Genomic DNA, 16,746 nt, shown 5'->3' with positions numbered 1-16,746 from the left:
GAAGCACATGTACACAAATTCAAATGTATATAGAGAAAAAAATATTAGAGCGAACAATGCCTAAGGAAACTACCAAGAGAAATATACTTAAACTAGGTATTACAACTAAAGAAAATGATCAAGCCACAATCCCTGCAAAATACAAAAGGAAATAAATTAGGACATCCAAAAAGAACGACAAGGACTTACAAGAAGAAATATAGAGCTAAACCAAGGAAATTATAGTGACAAGATGAAATACGGAGCTAAAGCAGTCTAATAATAGTGAAACATCAGTAGGGAATACATTATAAAAGAAGCAGGAAATAACTCTGCAATAACATTAGAAATACAGTAGTAAATCACTGGAATTACATTAGAAAAGGCAAGCAAGATACAATGGCACACAACTTACTTTACAATGGTAAGCTAGCTATCTAGCAAAGAGGAGCATGATGCATGGATGCGGTACATACGTACATAGCTTGACTACTTGTGTTGGCTGGAAGGATTAATGCGAGAGAAGAAAGGCGCCTCACAAGATGTAGCTTTATAGTACGTATACTAGCGAACCTCGCGCGGCGGCACGCCGCGCCCCTCTACAGCTTATATTGTACATCCTGATTTATTTTGTGCATTCACTTCATTTGTAATATGTTAATTAGAGAGCAATCTTGGGTTGCAGAAATCGCACAGGGTAACTAAAGAGCGATTTTTTTTCAGATTCTAAATCTTTGGTTGCTACGCTCCATTGAGCAGCTCTCCTTTGTGCTGATAGAGTGGACCCAAGACTTACTGTCAGTCGCTTCTTCTTTCTCGTGTCTGGTCTCTCTTCTTTGTGGCACGCTTTCGGCAGATCCCCCACTTGTGGCGTCTAACGCATAGAGCATCTAAGGCAGTACCACGGTAGCGCGAGACGTCTTGGCTGCATTTCTCATAGGTTCGCCTGTTGAACACCGATGATCGAGCACCGGAAAACCTATTACTACGGAACGCCCCCTCCGATGATCAACTCATAAATCAGAAAGATACATACCTATAACAATTAAACATGTCAAAATTCATAAAAGAATTGGGTCAAGCACAGGTTTTCACCAGCCCTCATCTACTTCTCTCTCGCGAACTTCCCCACAAGTCCCCCACTCGTCGCATGTAGCACGTAGAGCATCTAGAGCAGTACCGCGATAGCGCAAGACGTGCTAGGTGCAGTGAGCACTCACCTCACGGACTGACACCTTTTCGGCACTGCTCGTAGATTCGCCTCCTGAACACCGGCGATCGAGCGGCGAGTGGTGCTGGTGAACTTCGCCCATCGTGCACCGAGTTCGAGCTATAAAAATAACCACAGACTCTTTTCTCTTTCTCCATCCCCACAACATCCCTCATTCCTTCTCCCTAATTTTCACCTTTTTTTTCTTGCTCCGGTGACAAAAGATCGAGAGGAGGCCCCCAATGGAGGACGTGATCTTAGAGTTGATCCTAGTTCTCATAGCAGGGCTGCTAGCAGCATTGCTTGGCTTCTCTATGCTTCTGTGTGCAATGATCCTAGATGATCGCCATGACGCTTCTGCCCGAGCGGTGGCTCTCCGGAAATATGCTTGGTAGTGCTCTATCTGAGCTACGTAGGAAATATCATATTGCTCTCCTTCAATTTTTTTGGCCTTTCGCCACTGGAGGCAGATATGGTTGGTAGTGTTCTACCCGCGCTACCAAGGAGATATCATATTGTTCTCCTTCATTTATTTTTATTTTTATTCCTTCTTTGGGCAGTCTCATCTTGCCGGTTTCATTGTTTTTCTTCTTTGTGCTTGTTGACCTTGTCATATGTTAAAGGTATTATGCAATATAGATCTATTATCGTTTTCCTTGGCGGTTATATACTTTTTGTAAAGCATGACCGATAGATAGCACACCAAGGTGAACCAGTAATTGTTTAATAGTCAGTAAATCGTTTGATTATATACTTTTTGGCGAGCATGACCGATAGATAGCACACCAAGGTGAACCAATAATTGTTTAATAGTCAGTAAATCATTTGCATATGCGGTGGATTAGAACTTGGTGTTTCACAAATTGTACATAGCTAAAGGCTGCACGTGTTTTTTTTCAACGGCAAAAAAGTAAAATGAATCGAAAATAAATAAATACAAAATCAAACACATAAAAGGAAACACACATGACCTCAGTTAGTAGATCACAGCCAACATACATGACATAGAAGTACAAAGACAGATATTTTTACACATGGGAAACTACGAAATACGACCTTATCTCCTCGATGCAACGACAACATCTAAGCAATCTTGTTGGACTTGCTTGATGCCGCACCATCATCGATTTTAATTTCGGCAAGCTTCAAATTGTTAACACCCCTTCTCCGTCTGTCCGCTTGGACATCTCTAACCATTCAGCGTAATTCTCCAAGATGGCATTAGCAATCGTAGGCTTCACTGGTTCCTCCCACGGCATCAGACGTGTCATGCTGGAATCTACGACAGCGAAGCACTCCTTGAATGCCGAAGGTTGGTTTTCGTTGTGCACATGAGGAACCATAAGCTGTAAATTGGTCAATAGAAAAGTTTACATGTTAATTTATCAGTAGGTAGGAAGTGCAGTATGTAACCATGCACCTAGAAGATTAACACATTTCCACATTTTATGTCATTTTAACCCAATAAATAAATTCGTAAAATCTATAATAAACCTAGCATAAATCAGTAAGCAATACCAAATTTGAAAGAACTAACCATGTAAGAACGGAACTATAAACGACGAACGATTTCTTCATAGAATATGTTCCTTGTGATTGGCGAATATTCTCCGTTCTCATCTTCAATTAAGAATTTTAGACCCTTCCGGAACTACACAAAGAATCAAAAGCATACCAAGCAGAATTGGAATTGAGGAAATCGCTCATACAAGAAAAGGAATCAGCATATGTGGAACCAAACAAAATTTAGATGCTTCTAACAAAGGATGAAAAGCATACCAACCAGAATTGGAATTGAGGAAATCACTCATACAAGAAAAGGAATTAGCATATGTGGAACCAAACAAAATTTAGATGCTTCTAACAAAGGATCAAAAGCATACCAACCAGAATTGGAATTGAGGAAATCGCTCATACAAGAAAAGGAATCAGCATATGTGGAACCAAACAAAATTTAGATGCTTCTAAAACAAAATTTCGTTGAAAAATATTGAATAGAAAAACTTATTTGAAATCTGCCCAAAAACTGGACAAATATCAAAAAATATATAAAAAAAATGCAGCTGGCCCGGCGCGCGAAGCTGCTGGCCTCGGCCTACCGCGGCCTAGCTGCGCGGCGGCGCCCGCAGCTGCTGGGCTTGGCCTAGCGCGCGTGGCTACCTCCCGCCGCAGCCAGCCTCATTTTCTTTCGGCCCAGCGGCCCACAACGCATTAGGGTTAGTATCCCAACCGTCCATTTCAATCCGACGGTTTGGTGCTGTTTTCGCCATATCAAAACTCTGACCCGATCGATCCATCAGAAACCCTAACGCCATTCCGCCCCCAGCGCTTCTCTCGCTTGTCCGTTCCTCTCTCGCCCGCCCGCTCGGCCCCGGTGCGCGCGCCATCGCCGGCGCGGCGAGCCAAGGCGGCACCGGCAAGGCAGCCCCTTCCCCCTCCCATCTCCGTTTCCGCGCGAGAGAGACAGAGAGGCGCTCGTCGTGTCCTCCTTTTTCTTTTCTGCGTGAGAGGGAGGAAGAGGAGCGCGGCGATTCTGCGCCGTGGCCATCCTCCTCACCGGCCGCGCGCGCGGCGACACGCCGCGCCACGTCGATAAATGGTGTTAATAAGTGGTTTCTTTCTTCTAGCAATAAATAGAACTGTTGTCTATTCAATCACAGTAAGAGAACTGTGTTGATAAGGTTGTATTGTCAAAAAGTACATTAATTGTCACCATATACCATATGTGGTCCATCTTAGGCAAACAGGAATGAACTTCTACAATAGAACATTTATTTCTGACCTACATCATTCCACTTTTATTTCTGGTCTAATGTGCAAGAAAATTCAACAGCACCAAATTGCACATGCCATCCTGACTTCTTTCAACTTTTGAACTAAATGTGGGAGAAGGAATAAGGAAGTATTTGCATAGCAAACGCAAATTCTTCCGTGCGTGTTTAGAGTGATATATTGTCACCGTAGACGATGTTGGTGGCGCTACTGGATCAAAGCATGCATTATTCCTTGGATTCAACATATTTTATCTCAAACTATATGCTCAAGTCTGCACACACATATCCATATGAAGCAGAAATGAAGAACTGACAATTAAAAATCACATTTTCAGTGCTAGATCACCAAGGATAGTAGAAACAATCAGTGCACTATAAAGTGGGCTTTGTACAGAATTCTGGCAATCTATTGTAATTTGTTATTTATAACAACTGCTTGTATGTCATCATCACAGAGAATACACTATAGAAAATGTTTAAATATAGTAGCTCAGACCATGGCCGAGAGCACAAAAGCAAGAGTGTCTTGTTCTATACATATAACATTGCTACATATAACTATTTTTTCAAGTACTGGAGCAATATATTGTAATTTGTTATTTACAACAACTGCTTGTATGTCATCATCGCATAGAATACACTATAGAAAATGTTAAAATATAGTAGATCAGACCATGGCCTAGAGCACAAAAGCAAGAGTGTCTTGTTCTATACATATAACTATTTTTTCAAGTACTGGGGCAATATATATTTCTTAGGAGAACCTGAAATTGTAGAACTTGATGCATACACCTGCATATATATCACTGCCCATTCTGCATAATTCTCTGCCATCAGCTGTTCTTCTTCATATATGATTATGCAATTCTCTTTGCTTTTAGTAGGCCACCCAATGCTCATTGTTATATTCTCCGTCTCCATATATGCAAAACGCTTAACTCATTGTATCAGCAGAAACGACAACTTAATTGGCAGAAAGATTGCCTATATCTTACAGTTGCTACTCATCTTAATTTGAAAATCTAATATCTCTGAAACACAAATTTACTTGCGAGAAATGCATGAGAAACTATATCTTCCTTGAGATGAGTATGTTTAAGCCTATTTTACAGAATGCAGAAGCAAAGTTTATCCAGGAAAGTCACACGATATATTTCAGCTGGTAGCAGTTGTCTCTTTATGTGTGAATGCCCTGAGGTTTTCGCAAATATCTTCAGTTTTTACAGTCCGGAATAGGTATGTTTCAGACTTAGTGAGTGTTGTAGACAATTCCTGTACGACATTAGCGAACAAAATGTAGTAGTTCACAAATAATGTGGTTCCAAAAAACTTTAAAAGAAGACCATATATACTGAACATGATCTTACTTCTGGTGGTGCAGCACACAGCATGGATAAGCAGTGGTGGTTCCTTTCTGGGTTAGATATTTGACAAACACGTGACCTTTCCAGAAAGATAAGTCGTGATGGAAATCTTCCCGTTCTGGTCAAACCGAATCTCAACAAATTTGCCAAAATGATTGCAGAATCAAGAAAGGTACGATGTAGAGTAAAAGTCCTTTGAAGATAGTAAACATAGTGAAGTTGTGTAACTTAATTAATAGATATCCAAGAAGTAAAGGAGGATGCATCACATTTAGGTTCATTACCTAGAATTATTATTCCTAACTTTGCATTGCCAAATGCCTCGATCACAGGATTTGACTGTGTCAGATAAGTAGCATGTTAGAAACTCATGTCAAATGTGTTTCTTCTACCAACAAAAGAAGGGTGCAAAGTTCCACAGAGGAACACACCTCTAGAATTTGTTGTTGCACTGACGTTCCCTCAGCTTGAGGTTTACCGCCCATAAAAGCAAGATACTGCATACGACTTCTAGTGCTTTCTGCCTTGCCAGCTCCACTCTCTCGACTTACAAATGTTGGTTGGCTGATACGATCATTGATCATAAGCCTGTGCAGAAAAAACATAGGGTGTTCTCTTATGATGACTATGCAAAATATTTTAAACAAATATTGGATGGGGAGGCAAACACAGTTGTACGCGGGATCAGCTCACCAAATTCTGCTCCTTTGTAAATTCCCATCATGTGGTTGTTATTGAGGAGTGCAAGTCTTCGAAATCGATTCACGACTATCAAAATATTCCTAGTATAAGTCTGAAAGAACAATTTAATCCATTAGAGAAGTTGCAAGAAGATGAATGGTATCACCAAAAGAAGAGCAAGCCAAATATAGTATCACCACGATTGAGGAGAAGATAGTACAGGAGGAGGTGGTCGAACAAGATCAACACAGAAGTTGCTGTAAAAGCTCTTCAAGGGTGGCGACAATTGCCTCTGGCACGTCTTCAGGTGCATGATCACAGAACCTGCAAAGTTCAGAATATTTGTGAGGAGAAGGAAGCATATCTTTCTTGCACGTTACATGAAACTGAATATGACAAATCAAGCCTGACCATAGCTTGGAGGCGATGAACAGATCTTCATGCTTAACCACACCATACTCAGATAATTTCTTCAGGGCCAAGCTGATCTACATAGAGGTATGGATCTCAGTTTAGTCTGTACATGTTATGCTATATTTTCAAATCAAATCGGACAATATTACAACTCTAGAGAGTTTTTGACAATGCCTTTTGTTCTTTGTAAAGCTATATGGTGCAAGTGATTACTAATAGCTCTCTCTGATATCGGCATGCTGGAGCACAATCAATATGGTGATATCTTGCCTCTGCCAGTGTCCAAAAATCAGCAAAACATTAAAGATGCAGTTTGTTCTGCCTGTGTCCGTTGTAGAATCTACTTAAACTTAGCTTGAAGGTTGAGACAACAGAAAAAGAATGCATTTTAGGACATTAGATTATCTCTAATTAATAGAAGGGAGTTTGTTCTACAGATTTTGTTCAGCCACAAGGCTGGTCTATTTCAGAAAGAAGAAGAAAATACAACACAAATTTGATCATGTCCCTATGAAGTGACCAGGTACTCATGTTCAACTCAACAGATGCATATTGATATTTTATAACAACATCAGGATCAAGAAGGATTCAAGAATCAAGCACATCGGGGTTAACCTTCAGAGCAGCGTAGACAACGTTGCCGGCAGCATCGGGTTTGATTTGCCTGCCTCTCCAGCTGCTTGACTCTACTTCCGACGGCTCGGCTCTGCAGAGGATGACGGCAGTGACGAAGAAGCACATAGCGGTCGCATCTGAGTAAACGGAAAGCTGGAAGAGGCCGGCGAAATCTACCCTGCACACCAGCTGTGGTCATCTCTGCCTCCCCCGCACTGCGTGTGCCGCCGCTCTTCGAGTTGCCTCACCGTCCCCATCCCTCGAACATCGAGGTTGATGCAGGAACGCAGCTCCTCCCCCGGAGAGGCCCCTCATCGCGGCTCGGCGGAGCCCCCTGGCGGCCCATGATACCTTTGGAAGAGGCGAGGCCGGGACCCTTCTTATAGGGCGATGCGCTGGGGGGCTAGGGCGGTGGCAAAGCGGCAGGCGGTGGGCGGTGGGCGGCGGGGTAAGCGGCGGGCGGTGGGCGGTGGGCGGCGGAGTCTTCGAGAGAGAGGTAGAGAGGTCAAGGCAACACATCCAATTATTAAAAGAAAAAAAAAACAGCTAACCACCACGGACTGCATGCATGTGAGTCAAGAGATGGAGGCCACCGCCCGACAGAACGGCCGGTTGACCAGCAACAAAATCGCTGGAAAATTGCTAGATCCCCCAGGAAATGCACCAAGAGAAGCCGCGCACTAGTTCAAAAAATTTGAATCAAACTTCTGAACACACAAGGCCTTTGTACACAGCCATTTACCAAAATAATAGCACGTGTCACGTTCAAACTTACCAAGGGTCACTTTCACACAAGTGGAACAACCATGAAGCAAAAACGTAGCCTGGAATAGAGGCTTGGGTATTATTTTTTGAGTGCGGCGACTGTTTGGGCAAACAAAAAAACACACGCTCGAGTTCACATCCCAGCTACCTAAGCTATATATGCCTGCGCACGCTGATCGATCGCCTAGCTGCCATCTCTTATTCCTGCGCGCCACCTTCGTCTCCACCAACCAATCAAAAGGAACCATCTGGTTATTGATCTATGATATCGTTTGTCGCCGTTGTTGCGGCCACCGGCAATGTTTCACTGCTGCTTCCTCCCCACTTCCTTATCCTCTCTTCGGCCAACATAGTCTGCACCGTAAAAGGTCCAGACATTTCTTAAAATAAAGATATGCTCAACTACGATCGAGTCATTATCTATAGAAAAAAAATACTAAGATCGAGTGATATTAGTGTAGTACTGCACACCTGATTCTCCCACTTGGCTCGGAAGCAAATTGTGATCAGTATAGCAGTCTGCAGCAGCATGCCAATTGACATGCCCACCCAAATCCCCTGCAGAGATACATTGTTGTATATTCAGAGCAGGTTAGAATCAGATTGGCCGTTCTAATAATTTATTAGGTATCCATAAATATTTGAAGTTCAATTGGTTTTGCTCTTACCAATGCACCAAGTTTTAGCTTGAAGCCAAAGAGGACTCCCAGTGGGATGCCAAACAAGTAGTAGCACACAATGTTTATGAACGCCACAAGCTTCTGCCACCCTGCTCCTATCGCCACACCTTCAAAGCGACATGTTCCAATTATCATTGGGATCACTGGTTAATTTGGTAACTGATTGGCGCAGTGGTACGTGCCTGAAAGCACAGGCTGGATGTTGTTGAGGAAGATGGATGCTGCAAGAAGGTAGCCAAGCTTTGCAGCTCCCCGCACCATCTTGTCATTGTCGCTGAAGAACTGCGGCAGCTCGGTCCTCCAGATGAGGAACACGGCCAGGAAGACCGCCCCGATGGCGGCGGACGTCGACACCGCTATGATCATTGAGAACTTGGCCGCCTTAGGCCTGTTTGCGCCCAGCTCGTTCGACACCCTAACGCTGCATCTCGAGAGCTTTCGCATTAGCAAAAATACGGATGAATTTTGTACATCTATTTTTATACAGTTGCAGTCTTGTGCGGAGTACTATTTATGTTGTTGCGTGCATTATCTATCGGGTCTTTCTAGGACACATCTAGATGCATCTAAGCTGATGTCCACTCTCTTTGTGGTATATTTTTTTTGTCCAAGTTTTTTTGTTTCTTGTTGCTGCATTATATATATGTGGAAGCTTATATATGGCATCCTTAAAAAACATCTAGATGCGAATTAGACAAACTGTTATCTATGTAACTCACTGCTCCATTGAAGCCTATTGCCACCATAAGGGTTGATGTAAAAAAAAAGTCAGACATGGAATACCGTTTAATCTTCGTAAGACAAACTCTATTGTCTGTGCGCGCATAGTTAGGTTGCAGGTTCGTCAGATAAAAACTGCTTACCAAATGGACATGACGTCAACCTGGAGTTGAGCATTCTTGAGGAGACCCACAAGGATGAGCACTGCACTGTAGTACCACAGCTCCAAGCTAGATAAGAACACATCGTGCATATACACAATTTAAATTAATCTGCTTGGTGATTGAATTATAATCGTATAGCAAGCTAAGAATTGAAACATGTACCAACCAGAGCATGACGGTGGAGGCAAGGGACAACTTGACGAAGGCAGCCAGGTTATTGAAGGCGAGCACGGAGAACCCCTTCCACGCCTCTGGGAAGTAACCGGAGACTAGGTAGGCGAACTGCGCAACGATGATGATCCACCAGGTGACATTCCCGATCATGGCGGCGCCGAAGAGGCCGTGGCCAAGGCGTGTGACGAAGACGTAGTTGAGCACAATGTGGAGGGCGAGCCCCGCGCCGGAAATGAAGGTCATGGCCCAGACCTTGCTCTGCGCCTGGAAGAACTTCTGCAGCGGGAAGTTGGCGGCGTAGGCGAACAACTGCGGGACGGCCAACCGCGTGTACCGCCCGGCAACGACGGAGATGGCAGTGGGCTGGTGGAGCGCCAGCAGGATGGGCGCCGTGAAGACATAGGTCGGCACGAGTCGGTGGCGCCGCAAATGATCCAGGATCGCTGGATGTAGACGCCGAGCATGTCCACCTGCCCCGCGCCCAACGCCTGCCCGCATAGCGTCTCCAACGCGCTGCCCATGCCAACCTGCAAATGCAACCCCCTAGCATCATCAGCTAGCGCGTGGCTTGTAGTTGAAACATATGCATGCGCGGGAAAGAGTGAAATTCAAACGTGTCCATGACTCGTCGTGGGCTTTAGCCAGAAGCCCAGAACACACCGAGATATCGTGACATCAGATGGTGCACATACTGTGTGTGGAAGGCAATGCACAAAGTTTGCGTGGAAAAAAAAATCCATTCTAGTCACTCCTCTTCTGCTGTCGAGGCGTGCGGTAAATATTAATGTATTTCATTTCCCCTCTAACTCTGTCGACGGTCAACCCAAAACCTCTCTTGATTCTCCCTTTCTCCCACTTGACCAAGCCACCGGTCCACCACCCTCGACATCTTCTTCTTTGGTGGCTGGGTCTGGCCTCCAATCGACTGTCTTCCCAATTAACCACTCATCTGCACAGAAGTTCTTGAGTTTGATCCCTCCCCACGCCACGTGCAGTCAAACGGGTGCCTGGTTCTAGGTGGGCTCTGTCCATTTGATTTTTCCCGACGTTTTCTGCAAGATGCCTCAAAAGATCTAGGCAGGCGACTCGGGATAACCATGAGATTGTCATTCACCGTCGCGGTTTTCTGGCGTTTTAAGAGCATCTCCAACAGGCCCCGAACGCGCGGCGTGCTAAGTTTTGCTTGACAGCGCACCCTTTGTCAGGTTTGGCGCGGCGCGCAGCGGTGGCTCCAGCGGCCGCGCTAAAATGCAGCGCGCGCGCAGCTTCAGCAGGCACGCTAAAATGCAGCGCGCGCTCATGCTACAACATTTTATTAATTAACTTTTCATAGATAAAAACGATACATAGTTCTAGCATAGATAAAAAACGATACATAGTTCATAGCATAGATAAAAAAGGATACAAAGAAATTTTGCATCGTTCGAAAGCATAGATAGATAGAACTACGGTACAACTAGATAGAAAAAACTACGGTGCAACAAGACAAACTACGGTGACTCCCAGCCGCCATCATCATCACCATCATCATCCTTGATGGTGTTGTCCGAGGTATCGAGCCATATGTCTTCCCAACACAGATCGTTGGGGGAGAAGATCGACTGCCCGCCGTTCTCGACGATATCGCACTGCGATATCGCCAGTGCTTTGCGCCGACGCCTGTCGGCACGCTCCGCGCGGCACCTTGCCGTCCTCTCTGCTCAGAACTCGTTCTCAGCGACGACGTCCTCCGGGTGGCGACGGCGTCACTCCGCCATGGCTCGCTCGTCCTCCTCAGCGATGAGGAGGTGGCGCTGCTGCCGCACGTGGTCCGCACGGTCCTGGTCGGTGACGAGACGAGGCGGAGGGGCGAGGTGTTGCGCCTGCTCACGTGTGAAGACGTCGCGGAAGTTCATCTGCGACCGGGGCATGTCCAAGCCCCACGTCGCCGCGTCGTACGCGCGGGCCGCCTCGTGCGCGCTCCGGAACGAGCCGAGGCCGAGCCGAACGTTGCCGGACCGGATCTCGGCGGAGTACCAGTCCGAGGGGCGCTCGCGGACGCCGCGGTAGCCCGAAGAACCCCGGCGGCTCGGCGGCATGGTGGCGCGGTGCTGGCGGGGAAAGCGGCGAAGCATCGAGAAAGAGCGGCGAGGTGGTGAGGAGGAGGGCGCGTGGCAGTGTGCTGAGCGCGTGGCGAGCGCCAGATTTATAGGCGTGCGCGAAGCGGCGCGCCAAATCTACCGCGCCAGCTGCCGGTTTCTCCCGCGCGCGCGCTAAGGCTTCCCGCGCGCGGTAATTTCCCGTCACCGCTGGAGCGCACGAAACCGGGAGGCACACGCTAAAATGCAATTTTACCACGCGGGCGCGCCTTTTGGAGATGCTCTAAAGGAACACCTTGTTATCTATATGTTCGTTCTATGAAACTTTGGAGGCGTTTTTTAACATCTTTGAATAACTACCGTGTTGTAGTGACTCCGTCACACCACAAGGTTCACATACTCTGTGTGTGGATCGCGCTAGACAAGTTTGCCTAGAAAAACAATCCACTCTAGCCACTCCTCTTTTACCGTTACACGTGTGTGATAAAGATTGACTTATTTCATTTTCCTTGAACTCTCTCAGCTATCAACGCTAAACCTCTCTTTATTCTCTCTCTCTCTCTCGCTCTCTCTCTCTCTCTACCAAGCCACCGTTCCACCACCCTCGACATCTTTATCTTCGGTGTTTACCACCATTGGACCGGCCTCCAATCGAGCATCTTCTCAATTAACCACTCATCTACATGACTTTTTATGACGTCCTTGCCACTCCACAAGTCCCACCTCTCATATTGACATTCAACCCCTCACGCACAGGTCGCCCAAATCTCGCTGGTCATGGGTAACCAACAAACATATAGGTCATTTTTAAGAAAAATCTTAGATATAGTATATGAATATATTTAAAATGATAAAGTAGTATATACGGTAGAGATAATTAATACATCGGGAGTCTCAGAACTTGCATGTGACGGTCTGCTCGGTGCACAAACTTGTAAAATACGTGATTGTGGTCATCAAACTTACGCGGGCGTGCAAATACAGCCACAAATCGATATAGTATATAAATATATTTAAAATGATCAGGTGGTATATAGATTACAGAATACAACAGGAGTCCTAGAACTTGCATGTGTCGGTCAGTTTGGTGCACGAACTTGTCAAATGCGTGATTGTGGTCATCAAACTTGCGCTGGCGTGCAAGTGTATCCGGTGCTTGCAGGGCACGCCAGCATGGACAGGGCCCACTGTCAGTGACAGAAAGCGAAAAACCCTCCACGCCGCCGAGCCTACCGGACATGCCATCCCACATCGCCCATCGTGCGTGAGGTGACCGCGTGCCGAGTCCAGCGCTGCATGCCATCCCATGAGCAAACCCCGGCCGCACTAATCTAGCTAGCTACTAACTGAATATGAGCTCGGTCTCTGCGCGTACATGCACACGCAACAGAGCCGTTTTATTTGCTAACTGAAAAAACCAAAGCAAAGCTTTCCTAGCGGGGCAAAGGATTACAAAGCTCAACAATTCACCTTCTAATCCTTGTGCCAGGGATCACCTTCACGATGCAGAGCTTCTGTCGCAGCTTAATGAACTTGATTCTGCCCGCGCCTTGGTGAGAACATCGGCAAGCTGTCCGTCAGTGCCAACATGGTCGACATCTACCTTGCCGTCCTCAATGCATTCACGAATAAAGTGATATCGTATGTCAATGTGCTTACTCCTTTCGTGATGCACTGGGTTTTTGCTGAGCTCGATCGCCGACTTGTTGTCGACGCGCAGCCTCGCCGTCGTGTCGCGTCGCCGGTGAGCTCACCAAGGAGCCTGCACAGCCACACGCCTTGACATGCTGTGAATGCCGCCGCCATGTACTCAGCCTCACAAGACGAGATGGCGACGACCTTCTGCTTCTGAGAAATCCTTGTGATCGCACTGGAGTCGAGGAAGAACACCACGCCAGTCGTGCTCCGGCGATCATCAACGTTGCCGGCGTGATCACTGTCGCTATAGCCAATCACCTCCGGCGTTGAACTTCCTCCCCGCTTGTAGCAGCAACCGTACTCCATAGTCCCGCTGACATAGCGGAGTATCTGTCGGATATCGGGTTCCGGCAAAACCCTTAAGGTTCAAACTCTGGGGTGCGCTCGAAGATCCTCTCCCTACCGATCCACGCCCCAAAGCCTCGCCACGAATCTAGGCTACACGATGAACAACACGAGGGACACAAGATTTATACTAGTTTGGGCCACCGTTGTGGTGTAATATCCTACTCTAGTGTGTGGTGGTGGATTGCCTCTTGGGCTGATGATGAATAGTACAGAGGAAGAACAGCCTCGCGAGGGGTGTTCTTGTGGTGGTGTGCTTGGAAAGGAATGGCTCCGTCTCTGTTGGCTCTAGGTGAGGTCTCAATGCTTTCTACTGTGGTGGCTATCTCTATTTATAGAGGCCCTGGTCCTCTTCCCAAATATTGAGCGGGAAGGAAGCCAACAACGGCCATTTTGAAGGGAGACAACTAGTACAAGTTATCCTGACTAAAGTTGATCTTCGACTGCCAAAGGCACTGGTGATGATGCCGTCTTGGGCTCCACGGTGACCTCCGTCCTACCGCTCTGCTGGTCTTGGTCTCGTTGCACCGATATGGCAACCTTTGCTTGATGCCTCGGTACTCCGCGCCTGCGCTTGCTCCCTTTGCACCAAAGAGGAAACGAGGACACTGCACCGGCTGGCTCCCGCTTGGTCTCGATCGTCATGGCTTGCGTCGCGAGCACCTCGCGACGTACTCCTTGCCTTGATCTCTCCGCCTCCTCGCGAGCCTTCCTGGTGAGGCCGCCCCTGAGGAAGCCTTGCGTCGTCCGCCCCGCGAGGCTTGGACCCTCGCGAGAGTCTTGAGCTTGGGTTGATGTAGACGGGGCGTACTGGGCCACTGCTTGAGCCACGCCGCAGGCAGGCAAGTCTAGGGACCCCCGTTCCCAAAACACCGACAGTGTCTGCTTCACCGCACTCTAGTGCGATTCTGCAGGCACCTCCAAGTACCTGCTGACGATGCCGACGGTGTAGGTGATGTCGGGTCGAGTGCTGCAAAGGTATTGCAGGTTGCCGACGAAGCTTCTGTACCGTGTAGCATCCACGACGTCACCGGCACTAGTCTCGGACTGCTGAGGTCGATTCTGCATCGGGGTGTCACTGGCGTTGCACTCCCTCATCCCGGCCGCATTGAGGATCTTCATGGCGTACGCGCTCTGACAGAGAGTGTTCTCTCCATCCTTTTGCCGCACCTCGATCCCAAGGTAATAGCTCAGGAGGCCGAGATTGCTTATGTCAAACACACTGCACATCTGCTCCTTGAATGCCTTCATGTCGAGGATGCTGCCGCCGGTGATGATCGGATCGTTCACGTACACACCGACCAGCAGTGTCCCCCCGCTGGTGCTCCTCCTGTACACTGCATGCTCGAGGGGGCTGCGCTCGAACCCGAGCGACGCAAGCAACGCGTCAAGTTTGGTGTAGCACGCTCGGGGCGCCTGTTTCAGGCCGTACAACGCCTTCCGGAGACGCAATACCTTCCCTTCCTTGCCGGCGATGACGAAACCAGGCGGCTAGTGCATGTACACCTCCTCGATCAGATCGCCGTTCAAAAACCCGACTTGACATCCATGTGGTGGACTTGTCACCCTTGCCGTGCCGCCAAAGCCAGCAATAGCCTTACTGTTTCCATGCGAGCCACCGGCGCGAATACCTAGTCGTAGTCCACGCCTTGCCGCTGCGAGTAGCCCTTCGCCACCAGAAGCGCCTTGTGCTTCACAATCTTGCCGGCAGGATCCCTCTTGACCTTGAAGACCCATTTGAGCCCTATGGCTTGGTTCCCGGGTGGGAGCGTGGCAAGCTCCCACGTCTTGTTCTCGCGGATCGCCACCAGCTCGGCGTCCGTGGCACGCATCCAGCACGCCCCCTCTAGTGTTTCATCTACACCAGCGGGTTCTTCAGCAGTGATGAGGCAGATGCCAACTTGGTCTTGCCTTGCCACTTCCACCACTACCAGGACATGCGTCATCTTGCGGTAGCGCGTTGGCGCATGGTCGAGGTCGTGCCGCTCCGAGTCGTCACTGGGCCGCGTAGCCCAGCCGTCGTCGTCAGGAGCTGGAGAGCGCGCTGGTGTTGCCGGCGTAACTGGGGATCTCGCCGGTGTGAAAGAGCTCGATGAAGAGGATGCTGAGGACAACGTGTCTGAGCTTGACGAAGAGGGCTGCACGTCGACACTCTTGTCGTCGTTGTAGACGACCACAAAGTGTTCGCCCGTGGGAGTCGCCGCAGCACCTGGGGCCGGCGTCCAGTCCACTTCCTCCGTTCCTCAAAAATGACATCGTGCGTGATGGGCACCTTGTTCGTGGCCGAATCAAACACCCTGTATGCCTTTGCTCCGATAGCATACCCAATGAACATCATCAACGTCGAGCGATCGACCAATTTGTCGATGCCTGGGCTGATCCGCTTGACGTGAGCAACGCACCCAAAGGTGCGTAGGTGGTGGACCGCCGGCTTCTTCTTGTGCCACACTTCGTACGGCGTCTTCCCGTCGACGCTGCGCGTGGGAGATCGGTTGAGCAGGTACACCGCGGTCTTGACCGCGTCGCCCCAGAACATGGCGGGCATGACCATGCTCTTGAGCAGGCACCGCACCATCTCCACCATGATCTGGTTCCGCCACTCAACCACGCCGTTTTGCTGGGACGTGTATGGCGCGGTGGTGCAGTGCTTGATCCCTCCATCCTCATAGTACGGGCGGAATTCGGTGGAGTTGAACTTGTCGCCCCGATCAGACTAGAACGCCATGAGCCGGCGTCCAGACTCTGCCTCTGCTGCGGCCTTGATCTTCTTGAAACGTTGAAAGGGATCATCTTTGGACTTGATCACCTCCAGCCACATGTAACGTGAGTGATCATCAATGACCAGCAAGAAAAACCGATTACCTCCGGTCGTCGCCGGCTTGATCGGGCCACAGAGGTCCGTGTCGACGAGCTCGAGCGCGTGCTCCATACGGTACGCCGAGGCCTGCGGGAACAGGAGCTGGTGCTGCTTGCCTAGTGCGCATCCGTCGCAGTATTGATCGACGCAGTCGACGAGGGGCACGCCGTTCGCCATCTCCAGACGCGCGAGATCGCGCAGCCCCCTGAAGTTCAGGTGGCCGTAGCG

At 48.4% G+C, this 16,746-nt stretch overlaps 1 long non-coding RNA gene and 2 pseudogenes across 16 annotated transcripts; all 3 read right to left on the bottom strand.

Annotated features, from left to right (window-relative positions):
• Positions 1-2,056: 2,056 nt before the first annotated feature.
• LOC123047256 (uncharacterized) lies at positions 2,057-7,435 on the bottom strand. Of its 16 annotated transcripts, none has more exons than XR_006422880.1 (10): positions 7,038-7,431; positions 6,420-6,496; positions 6,206-6,332; positions 6,021-6,120; positions 5,759-5,915; positions 5,612-5,666; positions 5,331-5,460; positions 4,728-5,235; positions 2,727-2,840; positions 2,062-2,535 (listed from the first exon to the last, which is right to left on the bottom strand). It is a non-coding gene; the product is annotated as an uncharacterized lncRNA (long non-coding RNA). The 16 variants fall into 16 exon arrangements; XR_006422879.1 differs by having other exon boundaries at positions 5,331-5,445; XR_006422883.1 differs by lacking the exon at positions 5,612-5,666 and having other exon boundaries at positions 5,331-5,445.
• A 619-nt stretch (positions 7,436-8,054) lies between these two features.
• Positions 8,055-10,061, bottom strand: LOC123042577 (protein DETOXIFICATION 29-like; annotated as a pseudogene).
• Positions 10,062-10,859: 798 nt separating this feature from the next.
• On the bottom strand, positions 10,860-13,622 carry LOC123039581 (uncharacterized; annotated as a pseudogene).
• Between the last annotated feature and the right edge of the window lie 3,124 nt (positions 13,623-16,746).

Source organism: Triticum aestivum, chromosome 2B (genome assembly GCF_018294505.1).
Source record: "Triticum aestivum cultivar Chinese Spring chromosome 2B, IWGSC CS RefSeq v2.1, whole genome shotgun sequence".
In the NCBI taxonomy this organism is placed as follows: domain Eukaryota; kingdom Viridiplantae; phylum Streptophyta; class Magnoliopsida; order Poales; family Poaceae; genus Triticum; species Triticum aestivum.
Note: the sequence above shows the minus strand (reverse complement) of the source record. Positions and strands in the feature narration are given on the sequence as shown.